Source organism: Sciurus vulgaris (genome assembly GCF_902686455.1).
Source record: "Sciurus vulgaris genome assembly, chromosome: 1".
Classification (NCBI taxonomy): Eukaryota; Metazoa; Chordata; class Mammalia; order Rodentia; family Sciuridae; genus Sciurus; species Sciurus vulgaris.
The window spans coordinates 150887067-150902684 of record NC_136461.1 but is presented as its reverse complement, the minus strand read 5'-3'; the positions used below and the strand labels follow the sequence as shown (position 1 = coordinate 150902684).

At 40.1% G+C, this 15618-nt stretch overlaps 1 protein-coding gene across 4 annotated transcripts in view; it reads left to right on the top strand.

The window, feature by feature from the left end:
• Positions 1-15618, top strand: part of JPH1 (junctophilin 1) — a 76144-nt gene that overhangs the window by 7219 nt on the left and 53307 nt on the right. The gene's annotated exons all lie outside the window — the stretch shown is intronic.

The following is a 15618-nucleotide window of genomic DNA, read 5'->3' as shown; positions in this document are numbered from 1 at the left end:
GACATGGACAGATGGGACTCTCAGTATGCCAAGGTTGGAAGACAGCAGTAGAGAAGGGCTGGAGTGGGAAATAAAGGTGAATAATAGATTGACAGTGGGGGGTGGGGGCACAGGATGACTTTGTGCTTGAAGTTTACCATTAATAACTAGGTTTGGGGATTCAGCAAGAGGGTTGGAGGAATCTATTGGGAATAAAATTTTACTAGGTATGAGTATCATAGGTTAGACCAAAAAAAGGGAAAGAATGGTTATATATGGAAATTTATGCCTATTTAGGTAGATAGCTGCTGATTGTAGTTTCATGTGACTTGACACATCATTTTGGCATAGAATATTAAAAATTCTTTTCCTGCTTCAGTAATAATGCTTCCACCTCTTTTTGAAACTGTGAAGTATTAGCATGTCTTCAACTTTTTATTCTTAGCATTGAATTAATGGACATCTCCCCCTTTTCAGTTGAACCATGTGAAATTACCTATATTTTAACCTTTAGATATACAAAAAAAATGGGCAGTTTTATATGATTCAGCTTAATACTTCTGGACTTCTAGACAGTTTGTTGCTACTGCTGTTTTGTTTTTAATGCTCCTATTTTAGGGCCTCTATTTACTTCTGTGCATCCCAAACATTAATTGGAAAGTGGAAGAGGTTGCCTTTTTTTTTCCCCCATTATTTTTAGATATGTTGAAAGTCTTCAAGGTTTTCCTCTTTATCTCAAACTGAATCCCATTTTAAAGTGAATGTTTCCTGTTCACCAACAAAAATTTTCATGAAGGATTTCTCCCATCTTCTCTGATAAGCAGCTTTTATTGTAGATCATGGTTCTCTCTGATCACCAAGTGTTGTCTGCTTACCTTTCAGTTTGCTTATAAGCTGGGCTACTTGGCACATCTAATCTTGCTGTTTTCCCTGGCCCTCAACTGACTTTTAGAGCAACTGTATAACTTTTGCTAGGCCCAAGCCTCTAATTTTAAATGCATTCCTAGATTCTTTCATTTCATATTCATATTACAACTTAGGATATACCAAAGACAAGTTCAGTCTTGACAGATGATAAACCTGTGCAGGACACTCTAGCAAATGACTTATTGGCTTTTATAACTAGTTTAAGTTGGAGGAAACTGCATGATACAAAGGGACTACTTGGGATGCAAAGATGATCTCTGATTATGTTGGTCTCATGAAAACCCATTTACCCAAGTCCTAGCCATATTCTCTGTTGAAAGACTTTTAGGGGTAGCATTATGTTGTTTGAGAGTAGTATATTTTATTATTATAATCAGGAAAACTTTAGCCTAAAATCTTAATACTTTCAGCTAGGTAACTACTAAAGGTTTCACTTAACTATTTAAAAAACGCTCAATTCATTATGTTAAGTGCAGTAAACCAGTTACGGACAAATACTGCATGATCCCACTTACATGAGGTATCTATCCAAAATGGTCAAACTCATAAAAATTGAATACAGTGGTAGTTGTCAGGGACTGAAGGAGGGAGAATGGGAAGTTGCTGCTGAATGATAAAAAGCTGGTATGCAATATGCGATAAATAAGTTCTAGAGACCTGCTGTACATCAATGTGCCTATAGTTAACTGTACCAGATTGTTTATTTAAAAATTTGGTGAGGGCAAGTCTCACATTAAGTGTTACCCCAATTTAAAAAATAATAATAATGTTATTTGGGTGACACAGTAGACCAAAAAAATTAAAAATAGAAACATTCAGTTAAATTTTATATTTTAATTTTTTAGTCCTTTTCCAATTTCTTGCTATAATTATTACTTCAGATATAGACTTTTGCAACTTGATTTTGGAGCAGATAGCTGAACGACTGACATTCCCCATGTATTAACTCTTGAGTTTAGAGTTCTACAGTCTTAAAAAAAATTTTTTTTAATGGAAGATTCTTTTAAGGTTTTGGAGGTATTTGCATAGTCCTTCCTGGTCTTTCTGCAGCTGCTGTTACTGTTGAGTTTTTGGCTTTTTTTTTTTTTTTTTTTTTTTTTTCCTCAGTGCTGGGGTGGGATCCAGTGCCTTGTACATGCTAGAAACACACTTTTTTTTTTTTTTAAGGCATAACCTTTCTACTGAGATATGCCACCCCACTTGTTTATTTTCTTTTTAGACGTTGATGGACCTTTATTTTCTTCATCTCCTTATATGTGGTGCTGAGAATCGAACCCAGTGCCTCACACATGCTAGGCAAGCGCTTCTACCACTGAACCACAAACCCAGCACCTAGAAACACACTTGATCATTGAGTTCCACCCCCAAGTTCAATATTTTTATTTTTAAAAACATTGAAAAATTAAGAACATAAAGTGATGGGTTGTCCCACCTCCTGCCTGACCCAAAAGTGGCAGAATAAGAACTAGAAACTAAGACTTCTGGAACCTACCGCTGTGTAAATCACTAGTTCACCAGTAGCAATACAGAGAGATGACCACTTAATAGTTATAACCATTCAATTTGTCTGCCCGGGTATTGTTAATCATGATTCTGTTATTTCTAACACGTTAGAGGCTTTTGTTTGTTTCTTGCATCCCAGAAAATAGATCTGCCTTTGTACCTTTACCCCATGTTGTCTCACCCTATCTTTTCTTAAGCAGAAGATGACAGTTGACTCTTAGGGACAAAAATTATATACTTTAATAATGTCCCCTCGGGGAGATAGGAGACATAGAACCAACCATCTTTGGGATCTGTAGACTTGCTTTGACTCTCTGAAGGGAGAGGGAGTGCTCTTTCTCCCAGTCAACACTTAGGAGATAGGAGGCTTGTTTCTGCAGGCTTGTTGTGAGCCCTGCGTAATTCTCATAGGTCAGGAAATATGGGCATGATATAACAATGGATAGTGGACATCACTCAGTAGATATAGACTGTAGATACTTTACTAACAGGTCAAAACCATAAAAATGCTCATCACTTGCTGACTCCTAGAACTTTTCTTTATATTTCTGTTGTGATGCAGAAAGTACTGTGTTGATGAGATCTAACCGAAAATATTTCTCCTCTTGTCTTTGTTGAGAGTAAAAACCACTACCCATGACTGAAAAAAATATCAACATTATTTTTTAAGAAATGTTCAAGAGGTAGTAGAGCAACTTGGCATGTATTAAGAATTAGGCACACCTGGCCTTTACTGAGGCTGCTCCATGCCAGTAGCTGACACACCAATTCTCCTCCTGTAATGCCACCTGTCCTGCTTTGTAGAAGCAGACAGAACCCCAGGAGACTTTGGGACAGGGAAAGCCAGTACCCACACCCAGGCCTGACTTTCCTTCATCCACATTTGCCCAAAGTAGCAACCTGTTGAGTTGGACCCTTTTGAGTCAGTAGAATACTGTTTAGAGCATTATATCTAAAATAGGTCCCCTGATATTTTCTGGAAAATATAATAGGCAGACTGTGTTTTGGTAGAGAAGACTGAAAGCCCCTAATCTCAGATCTTGAGGAATCATGAAATCGTATCTGGTCCAAAGCCTTCAAATTCAGAGGCGGAGACTAATCACCCCATTATCTCTGTGATTTCTTAGGTGCTCATTGTCTGTTTCCTTACCTCTTACCTGCAGTGATTGCTTCAGCCATCACTGTCAGTACAGTCACAATTTTCATCTGGTTATTGTTTACACCAGCTTTTTTTTTTTTTTTTAAGACGTTTAAAGAAGTTACTGCTGCTTGAGAAAGATGATAAAAGGAAGAACTTTAAGGGAAGGTATTTGATTAAGAGAGCAAATGAGAAGTTACCCTTGGGGAACTGCTCCTCTGTGGAAATGAGTATGCGGTGGGGGTATAGCTCAGTGATAGGTCACTTGCCCAGAATGCACAAGGCCCTGGGTTTAAACCCCAGCACCGTGAACAAACAGGGGAAATGAGATGATTAGATTGTTTAGGAAGGGGTGTAGTCAGAAGCAGAGCTTTGTGTGGTCTGAGCCAGGGGAAGTAATTGCCATGCTTGAGGATAGAAGATGCATGGTGAGAGTGATGGGAGGCAGCTGCCTAAAGCAATCAAGAACCCCAACTGTCGGCTTATGCTCGCATGCCATATCAGACCTGTGAGAAGAAACCAGAAAGCAGGAGATTAGAAAGGTAGTTATAACCACTCCATTCTGCCCACCTTACCTAACAGCCTCCTTGAAGCTAGTGGAGCTCACTGGTACACAACTGGCTGATCTCCCAGCATTACCCTGAAGGGTCAGTGAGTGGGACAGACCCACCAGTCATGTGGTACTGTGCTGCTGCTGTCATCAGTGTCTCTGTGACCATTAGTGCCACTCGAGGTGACAACAGTGGCACCTAGATAGGAGGGAACCCTGTTCTCCCTGCTGCCCAGCCTCAACCCCAACCATAGGATGTTGTTACAGGTGTGGCCGAATGAGGCATGGAAGCAGCTGGATAGAATGTGGAGGACCTCAGCCTGGGTGAACTTGGTACTCCTCCTGTCTTCAGAACTAGAAGTTGGATTCCATGTTTGCCAGTTTTAGACTTAAATATAAAAATGATGCATACTCTTCCTGTAGGATTTTTTTTAATTTTTTAAAAAATTCTCTCCCATACTTTTCTTTTTAAAAGATATAATTCCATGCCACTCTCCCTTCAGAATGACTCAGCTGGGCCAGCTTTCTTTAGTGGGGAGGAAAGTTGATGCCCAGCCCTGCCCTCTACCTGGTCGACTCCGCAGTCTTCATTCAGATTTAGGCGTAAGCTCTCTTCCTTGACCCCACAGATTTCCTTGACCCCACGTCCACCCATTCCACTTCCATCCTCTTCTAGATTTAAGTCACTCTTAATTACTGTTGTACATCAGAGCATTTATTGAATATCTCTTGCCATAACTGGATTGGGAAAGATGAACCTATCGCAAAGGCAACTTGTCTCCCTTTTGTGTCCCCATCATGAGCTTAGATCAGGGACATGGGTAAGTACTCCAATAAATATTTGATGAATGATGAATTAAATTCTTACCACTTACGGTATGAATTCGCCTTCTGATTTGGTTTTGCTGGGCATTTATGAACTACAGATTGAAGTAAGGAAACTTAGCCCCAATAATTCGTACTACACTAATAGTCAAGGAAGTGCAGAAATTGCAGAAGTGTGGGTCTCAAGTACCCTTTCAACTTCATTATCATCTTTACAAGGCACGGCCAAGGAATAGAGTTTCAAGTTAAGCCAAACTTTTCTCCATTCTTCACAGGTATTGAGCTGGTCAGTGGGACATATGAATGCTTCCCTTACGACCTGGCAACTCCAGAAAGTCAACCTATCCTAACTATAATACTGTTTTGTCCCATATACATTTGACATCAGGACAGTATATACTGGGTCAGGAAATGAGAGCTGCTTGTCTTCTAAAAATCAAAGTCTGCTGAATATTCAGCTGTTCTTGTTACCTTTTGAAAGTTTTTCTTGACATTTTTTGTGGGGGACATTTTTCTTAATTCAAATATGATTGTTTAGCTCATCAGGTTGGCTGGAGTAGATAGAACAGTCCTGTGCAAGATGCTTGACTTGATTCATACCTTACTGGTTAGTAATTAAAACTCAAAGTCAACCATGAGTCAGTGCACATTATGGATCCAAATTAAACTGAATACTATTGATTTTAGGGAAAAATTCATCCTTTGCCAACTTATTGTGAAAGGACAGGCCTTTGAAAGTCTTAATTTCATTTGGACAGGATTCTTTCTCTTTCCCAAATCAAAATTATTAGTTTATGTGCAGTATTTTTTTTGTAATATTAGTGGTCATATCATATTTTTAATAATCAACCTTGGATTACCTTTTCCATGACTTTTTTGTTTTTGTTTTGTTTTTGACTGGGAGTCTGGTTAAGTTTTAGTTGTTAGCATGATAATTTTTGTAGGAAAATGAATTCCTTCTAATGCCATGTAACTTAATTTCATAAGGAGGCTGTTTAACAGGTGAAGGTATGGGGATTTACAGCTAAAAAGAATGTTACATAATTATTTTCTTCAGTGATGCTGCCTGCCTGATTCCATGTCTGCACCTTGGCTGCCCAACCCCATTCCCAACTATTATAACCAGCACTTCTCTGAACAGGTTCCAGAGACTTGGTTAAAACACTCATCTGAGGCTTACAAAAGTTACTGGAAACAGGGTCTAATATTCACCTCACCTTCACAGTGGGATGATTTTGAAGTTTGATTGAGAGAGAGAATATCACAGGGTTTTGTAAATGATCAGTTACTGCATTCAGTTAATGTCCAGGGAAGTATTTCAATCCTAATAGTACCATTTTCAAAAGTGAAAGTTGATAGAAGACCAAGAAACCAGACTGGGATCGAAGTAAAATGGAATGAGGAAGAAAAAGAAAGGGAGAAAAGGCTTGAGAAGAGAAACAGGGTAAGCAAAAGGAAAGGAATGAAACCCATCAAGCTGACCACCTGCGCGTAGATGTGAGTATGTATCAAGATTTGCTGGGTGGGGCTGGGGTTGTGGCTCAGTGGTAGAAGTGCTTGCCTGGGATGCGAGAGGCACTGGTTTCAATCCTCAGCACCACAGAAAAATGAATAAAGATATTATGTCCATCTATAACTAAAAAAAAAAAAAAAATTTTTAAATTTGCTGGGGTGAGGCTAGGGGTGGTAGTACAGTGTGTGCTTAGCATGCACAAGACTCTGGATTCCATCTCCAGCACCAAAAATAAAAGACGATGATTTCCAGCCTGAGATCTGTGTGAAGTCAATGTACTGTCAATAGACAGTCATATACATATATGTATTTGTTTTCTGGTACCAGGAATTGAACCACTGAGCCACATCCCCAGTCCTTTTTAATATTTTATTTAGAGACAGGGTTTCCCTGAGTTGCTTAGGGCCTTGCTAAGTTGCCGAGACTGGCTTTGAACTCAAGTTCCTCCTGCCTCAGCCTCCCAAGCTGCTGAGGTTATAGGCTTGTGCCACCATGTCCAGCCAACTGTATTTTTTTTTTAAGACTGAAAAGAAATGGCATGTGTATTTATATTGAATTATACTGGGCTACTATTCTGAAGACAGTATAGGATAATAAAATTTTTTGCCTTCATAACATTTAAGTTTGTTATAATTTTTTATGGTACAGACAATGTTTAAATGCCTGTTTCTCCTCTACCTGAGAATTTGTTTCCTAGGGGAGAAAGCACAGAGCCTGAACTAACTTCCTCACATTTGTCTCCTGGCCGTTTAAAGAAACACATGCTTCTCTATATCCAGGACCCAGGAGCAGTCACTAAGGATTCTCTCTATGGGTGCTCTGAGGGAGCAGCTGGAACCTAAAAGATGGCCTCCCTCTGTCCTGTCCCCAAGAAGGGCTAGGCTTGGATGCAGTAGCACTAGGAGATGTAAAGGGAACACAGAGAAGCTGCAGCAGGAGCCCCCCTCCTTCAACTCTGCGTTATATTACTCACCTATGTAACAGGTCATTATGCACAGCATGGGAAACACTGTGTTAGGAGAACTGTAAACCTTCTCAGGGTATCTTGCTTCTGAAGGCCTTTCTTTCAAAACCTCTTCCCCCAGCTCCCCACCCGGCAAGTCTGGGCCCATTCAGAAACTCTGAGGCATTGAGGTGGGCATGAATTTCCATGACTAATACGTAGGTTCAATTGAATACAAATTTAATGAAAATTAGTTGCAGGCCATAATTAATGGAAGGGTCACACCATAATGCAGACTTCTAGGTTATTAAAAACATGCATTTTTAAAACTCGAGTCTTATAGGCATGTCTCTCTACTTTTATTACTGAACAAGGAAGGCCAGGAGAAGATGCTTTTCATGCTGGGAATGGGATGTGAGACAATATTTAATTATACAGAAATCTACTTAGTGAAAACTGGCTGGGAAGACTGGAGAAAAAACAAAGCAAAAACCCAGGGTGGTAGGCTTAAAGAAGGATGAAATTATGACCTTTGCAGGTAAATGGATGGAGCTAGAGAATATCACGCTAAGTGAAATAAGCCAAATCCAAAAAACCAAAGGCTGAATGTTTTCTCTGATAAGCAGATGCGATCCATAATGGGGGGTGTGGGATAAAGGAACTTTGGATTGTGCAGAGGGGAGTGAGGGAAGAGGGTGTGGGAATGGGACAGATGGTGGAATGAGACAGCCGTTACCCTGTGTACGAGTGTGATTACACTACCAGTGTGACTACACTGTGTATAGCCAGAGGAGTGAGAAGTTGCGCTCCATTTGTGTACAGTGTCAAAATGCATTCCGTCATGTATAACTCATTGAAAAATAAAAAAAAAATTTTTTTAAATACCCAGAATGGTGATAAGGTAGGTTTGGGGGACACATGTTGACTTTATTTCAACTCTAGATCGCTTAGGTAGAACAATTTCAACAGATTCCATCTCATTTAGCTCTGAAATATAACACTGTCCTGATGGTATAAATATGAAGAATTAAAGCAGCAGATTCTTTGTAGTATAGCTTCATCTGTAACAAAAACACCCTACTATTTTCTGGAAAGTCCCCCAAATTGTGACAGCATTCATATTCTGGATTTCAGCTTTGACCAGGAGAACTTTGTTTGGGGCAAGTGGCAGAGATGGTGTGCAAGCTCACAGAGCTGGGAGGCTGCCCCTACCATCACAACTTTCCATTATGGATTAAGCTGACTTTGCCAATCTCACTTTACTCAAGACACCAGACTGGACGCTTGCAAGACTAGTGCCTTGCAAATCTTTGAGATGCTTTTCTTATTATAGATGAAATATGAACATTGTGTTTAGGAACAGGGTCCAACAAATGCCAAAGGTATTTATGTAAGTCATTCAGCTTTAGTACAACAGCCTCCTGAGAATAAAATCAAATCAGCTTTTCATAATTTTGCCCTTCTGTTTTAGTTGTTTCATATTTATTTGTATAATATGCTAAATGAAAAATAAGCTTCTTTCTCAGAAATTTAATTAATATGTGAGGAATCAAAACTGCCTTCAAAACAGTGTAACACTTTGAAGTCAATCTTCTTAGGATTTCCATGTAGCCAAAAGAAACTTATTTAAGCCAATGAAAATGTATTTATTCACTTTCTAGCAAAACAATAGATTATGCCAATGATAAACAACTAACTTTTCTTGTACTTTTTGATAGTTTTTAAAAGTTTCTAAATAAGGTAAAACTTTTGACAGATTTTACTGTATCAAGTCAATCAAATTTTGTTCTCAGTTGCTTGGGTCCGGAAGTCCCTGTTTAACTTTTTATACTGATGTGTGATATTTTCAACTGTGATTTTGAATTTCAAGATTTCATATATTTTATGCATTAGGGGATTGGTTAGTAAGAACATGTTGAAGAGATAACACCACAGAAATCAGCAATCTAAGGTTCAGGGTAAGAATGGAGAAGCATCAGGTAATGAAGTGTTACCCACCCTCCCACCAACCCTGGTCACTTGTTTTCATCCTCACACCTGCTTTGCTCAGTGATTTGAAAATCATTTGAGCTGTGGATGGATTTTCTTGTTTTGTATTAATAGATTGTCATGTAAATGTAAAATTATGATTAAGACCTAGTCCTTTCCTTCATGGAGTCTGGTTGGGCAGATTTTAAAAAGCAGTTACCTATCAGATAATTGGCACGTTGCTATGAGCTTAGGTAGCACATAGCAGGGGCTTAATCATAGCCTGGGGCTGGAGGCAGGATTCTGCAGGCAGCATCCAGCCAGGCAACCACAGGATATTTTTTCCAGAAGTCAGAGGAGGGTGCAAAGGACAATGACCCTTATCTATTTGAGGGTGTGGTAAAATGTTGAATGTAAATGTGAAATGTTAGAAAAGGGAATGGTAGCTGTGGGGAGCAGGGAGGTTTGAGAGATGAACAAGAACAGAAAGACCACTGTGGCTACCGGTGGTGGAGGGATTGGGGAAGGGACAGTAAAACTGGAGACAGTTTAAGCAGTCAACTGCTAACTAGTAACCTAGGTAAGAGCCCACAGGTTGAGCTGAGCAGTGGCAGTGGTGATGGAAAGAAGCAAATGTATGGGTGAGAGTCCCCGTCCCCTGCGGACCCACTAGGACTCACCAGGTGGCTTAGAGGGTGTGGGAAGAGTCAGAGTGACTGCTGAGCTTCTGGCTTGGCCAACTGGATGGATGGTGGCCCTGTTTACTCAGGACATCAGACAGGAAATATGTTTAGGAAAAAATATGGATTTGGATTTTTCACTTAAATTTTGAAATGCAAACCCAAATGATAATGGAGAAGATGGGCTGCAACTGTGAGAAATTGGCACTGTGCTTATCCAGTGCAGATCCCAACCCTAAGAAAGATATTTGGGTTTACAGAGGAAGAGGACTCCTGTGTGTGTGATACTGGACACAACCCTTTTTAAGAAGTGCAAGTCAAGCTGCTCTCATCTTAAATAACTAGGAACCCGTTGCCTGATGACAGTGCAATTCAGGTATCAGAATTTCTATTCCTGAAATTGTGAAATGATGCTTTCTAAGATTTGTGCCCAGGGAACCTTCCCAGTAAGCAAGATCTGTTGGATTATTTCCCCCCCACACACACCCCGCTTGGCAACATCCTAGAATAAAATATCACTCTCACAAATTATTATGCTAAAGAAACATGATTTGGCAAACATTTATTTAGTGCCAGCTCTGTCCAAACATGGCACCAGGCCCTGGGAATACAGATTTTATTAAGAAACCTGCCATTAAAAGCAAATACCCAGTTCAGTTTGTAGTGGTCTTATGTTTAAGGTTCATAGCAGGCTCAATGATGCAATCCCAGAAAATGGCTCTTCCAAAAAGCAATCTTGCCCCTGATAATAGGAATGCTTTCAACAGAAAATACCTAAAATGGATAAGAATTTTATAATGCAAAAGGGAAAGTGACTAGTGGTTTCTTTTAAAAGTTTAGAGAATCAAATTATTTCTACATAGTTTGTAGAAATAGGATTTGGAGTAATAGTGGAATCCTGTTAGCAATATTTAGATCCAGAGACATCAAAGTTGTTTGGTAGTGAATTATTTTTTTGGCAGTGTTTCCAGAAAAGGAAGCTGTGTAGACACTGCTCAACATTTCCCCAAGTGTATTAGCACTAGTACATGTGCCCCTCCCTCAGAGGATAGTGACTTGGGTGACACCTTTGGTACAGAGCCAGCAGCTCTTGAGTGGTTACCTGGTACCTGGACTTGTGGTGTGACCTCAACATGTATTATCTACTCCCCATTGCAACCCTGTGAGTCTGTAGGAAATTGATGGATCTGGGCTGGGTCTCAGGCAGCACAACATCGGAGCCTAGGCTTTTCATCTCTGGGTTTATAGAATTGGGTTAGGAATGTTTCCTTGAACCCATATATTTTCCTTCTGTTCATAAAGGTCAGGCTGTCAGGGAATGGTGTTATTTAGTCATAGACTTGGATTTACCACTGTGTCATTGAACAGATATTCTTCAACTGCCACAAAGTTTACAGGCCAAACATACACAGATACTGTCAGTATAATATAGTAAATACTAAGGGAAAAAAAGCCATGAAAATGCAAAAGCGGAAGGAACACTGAGGGCATATGGAGCTTAATGGAACAAGGCTGAGCTTGAGCCATGAAGAGGAGGGGAGATTAGCCTGGAAGCAAATGGCAGGGATGGAAGGAAGGAAGGAAGCATCAGAGCAAAGATACAGTATATGTACAGACTAAGTTCCTGCAAGCAATTGGGCCTGGAAGAACAACTGTTTCTCCAGGAGCAAGTGTTGTCCTCCAGGATGGACATTGTTTAGTGTCCCTGTAGCAAATCGCAAGGAGTGCTCAAAAATTCCTGCTCTTCCATCCAGTACTGAATTTAACATTTCTTAGGATGTGGCCCAGAAACTTGCATTTTATAAGCTTCCCACCATGTTTTCTCAGGCACACTAAGGTTTGGTAAGTGGAGGTTGGGATATGATAGGCAGCAAGCTCTAGGTTTCCAACCTGCATTTTTTACTATTGGCTTTGGGGAGTCTTTAAAGGGATTTGAACAGGAAGCCATCTGCCTTTGAGATGGGGGATCTGATGTCTTCCTGGAGCAAGGATTCAGGTGGGCCCAAGTCTGGAGGCCTGGACTGGAGAGGAGATTTTGATACAGATTCCAGTCAAGGGCAGAGGCCATGGGATAAAATTAGTAGGACTTGGTGTAAACGGAAATATTGGGTGAGGAACAGAAGCAAGTGTAAGATGATGTGTGTTGCCCCATTTGGTTAACAAAAAAGGTTCATTCATTCCCACAATATGCATGATTTATTTCAAACATATGAAGCAACTTTTCTTTGTGAGTCTCTCAATAAAATTTGTACAAGAATTGGGAAATTTGTCCAGATTATTGCAGAAAACCTGAGCCTGGGATCTCCCTACTGTGTGAATTCCCCTCTTCTGCCTGGTTTTGAACCTGACTTTGCATACCAATACCAGCAATGTTTCTTATAGAAGCTACTCAGTAAACATTGTGAAATATCACTAACATTTTTACTTTTCCAACTCCACATTAGTCCTCAGAGGATTGGTAGATTGAAAGGGAAATGGTCCTACGATGTAAACCGTTAGGAAGATCAAAATTTAAAACTTTAGAAGTACCCAGGATCATTACTTGAATACTGATCATTATTTTGTTCATCTCAGAAGTATTATCAAATACACACTTCATGCTGTGCTGGGTCCAAAGGACAAAAGGGGACTGTGGGCCTGACCCCATCACTGACTTACAGTTGGACAGAGATAACGCATACAGATAGGAAGTAGTTAAAAAAAAAATAGTACAAAACAATTCAGCCAGCAGTGTTGAATGCCGCCCTGCTCATTCCACAAAGGTTTCAGGACAGTTTATGTAAATGTCATAATAGTTGGGCTTAGAGGAATTAAAAATGAGTAATTGGCTTATTCATAAAGCAATTCCAATGACTGCTTTTAATTTGGCCACATATCCTAGTAATTTTTTTTTTGGTTTTTCCCCTCATATTACAGTATGAATTAGGCATTAAAAGAATTTTTTTAAAGTTATTCTTTCTCTTCACTAGTTCACAATAACTTTCAGCCCAATGGAATTTTTGAAATCTGATTATGTAGTAAGCAGACATTCGCTAATGTTTAATCCCACACTTTGGAAACAAGGGTAAGGAAAGCATATATAAATAGGGTTTTTTTTTTCTTTTTCCTTTTTTTCTCTTATTTTTTTTTCCCCCCTAGAATCTTCAGTGATGTGTTACTTTTGTGGTGTCAAGGTTTAGTTACTAAACATTATTGTGTTTAAAAGTTTAAATTGCAGTTGCTATCTTGGTCAGAGTTATAGGTCCTCCACTGCATTCATTCAGTGCCCAATAATAAGATTTTAAGGTTCTTCAAGGGAAACAAAAGGAATAAGCCAACAAAGGAAAGGAAAGAAAATGGGCATCCCACTTGCACAGTGTCCATGTAAACACATGTGTACCTGTGTGAGCACATGCTGGCCATTAAGAAGTGACGAGTTATAACCAAAGGGAGGAGAATTGGCATGAGTAAAGGAGATCTTGGTATAATTCGTACACTGGTTGCCAGGTAGAGTAGGTCTGAAGTGACTTGAATTTGATCAGTGAGCAACATTTTCAAGGGAACCTGAGAACATGATTGGCAGAGGTGGGTGGAGGTATTGCCAGGTGGGCAGGGATAGCATGTCTGGTGACTCAACAGCTTGAGAAGGAAGCCCACTCCATTGACAGTAAAGATACCAGTGTTCCTTGTCTGTGGGCATTGTCATTCCAGGGTCTGCTGGAGTAGGTCTGATTTCAGCCTCATGGCCTGATTGACCTCTTGATGTTCTGTGTTGATGTACCTGTATGACTCTAGTGGTCACTAGAACTTGAAAATGGGGATCTTCCCAATGCAAACATCTCTCTTGTCTTCATCCTGCCACTAGGAAAAATGTGATCTAGAAAGTTCATACACTTACGGAGAGCAGTAGTGGTGCTACTTCCAAAATTCCTGAAAATTAATGCTTCTGGGTGTAGCAAAAAAAAAAAAAATTTAAAAAAAGAAAAACACCAGGAAAGTAGGAGGCTGGAGATGCTGGATACAACCTTACTGTCAGATTTAGACTCTGGAGCTTCATCCTCTAAGGAGTCTTAGTCACAAACGGGAGTACAAAAATGTACTCAACCCTTCTGAATTCTGCACCACCCTCTCGGGTGTATAATCCAAGATGCTCAGTGTTTTGCTTTACTGTGGTGTAGCGCACAGCTGTGTCATGGCAAGAGCAGAGGACAATTAGATATGGGGTGCCTGGCTATGAAAGACTTTTAAAAGCCCTAATCAGGTATTATGCAACATACAAGTGGAAACCAGCTCCGAGTTCCGAGGAAGTTAGTAACATGAGCAAAACAACATCTGAGGAGGGTGATCTTAGCTGCTGTGCACACAGCAGATTGCAAGCCGCAGAAGTTGGGGACAGAGAAGAAGACATCAAGGACATGAATAAATCAATCCAGGCAAAGAGAACTAGACCCTTGAACTTTATAAAGGGAAAATCATCTCAAATGCAGCTGGTTATATACTAGGCAGCTAGCGCTCTAAGGACATGAGTACAGTGAGCTAAAGTTACCTGAGGCACTATGAGTATTGATGAGACACTTGGGGGAAGACAATAAGGAATCTTGCCGTGCTTGGGCATTCAAGGTGGAATAAGACACATGGGTTTCATGTTAGAGAGGAACTATAGAGCTTTGAGCGTTTAAGAACTTCCTAAGGAAATGATAAATCAAAATCAAAGATTGACATTCATAATAAAAAGTTGTAAAAGTGAGTAGAAGGGGCTGGGGAAGAAAGATCTCTTAGGAGAAAGCAGAAATCATTTCATGCTAAGATGCCAAACAACGTTTAGTTGTGTTTTGAAATGTAATTTATTAGCATAATTCCATCATCTAACATCCAACCAAATCTGCAAATCTGTTTTTTTAAGGCATAATCAATATAGTAGTTTTCACACCAACTAGTCCACGGTGGTGTTGTCACGAGCTTTAGTTAACTCTTCATGCTGCTATTTGTCTTTGACTAAGTCTGTATAAAAGGATGAAATTAATACCTGTGATTTTCTTTGCCTCACAAAAGGCATTTTTCGTTTTTTTATTCTTTGTGTGCAAAACAGAACAAAAGAATGAGCACATGACTTGCATGAAAGATATATGTCCTAACAGTGTGAAAACTTGCAGTGGCTAATGTAGCCTCAAACCCTCTCCTCCAGGGCTGTACCTTGGGAGGACATTGCCAGACAGTTAACTACCTGAAGGAGGTAGGACGAACGGTGAGTTAAGAGTTCTACAAAGAACACTCGAGTTCAGAGTAGGAACAAAACCAAGGGAGCCCAGGGTCTGTTTTGTGTTCATGTCCCGGTACCACCTACATTTTTTCTTTCCCTGGTTCTTGCTCTGCCTCCCTGCAGGGTTGCTTTGTTTTACCTTCCTCTCTTGCTTAGGATGGAGAATCCACATAGGCTCCAGGAGCTGTCCTGGAGCACTGTCCAGCCCCCCTGCTTGAGCAGGCCCCCTGCTCATCTCAGTCTGATCAGCTGCCCCTCTGCAGGGAAGCAGGCAGGTATGGGGTCTCAGTAAGGAGCAGGAGTCCCTGTCAGACAGTCTTAATTTCTCTTATTAGAAAAATGCTAGTTCCAGA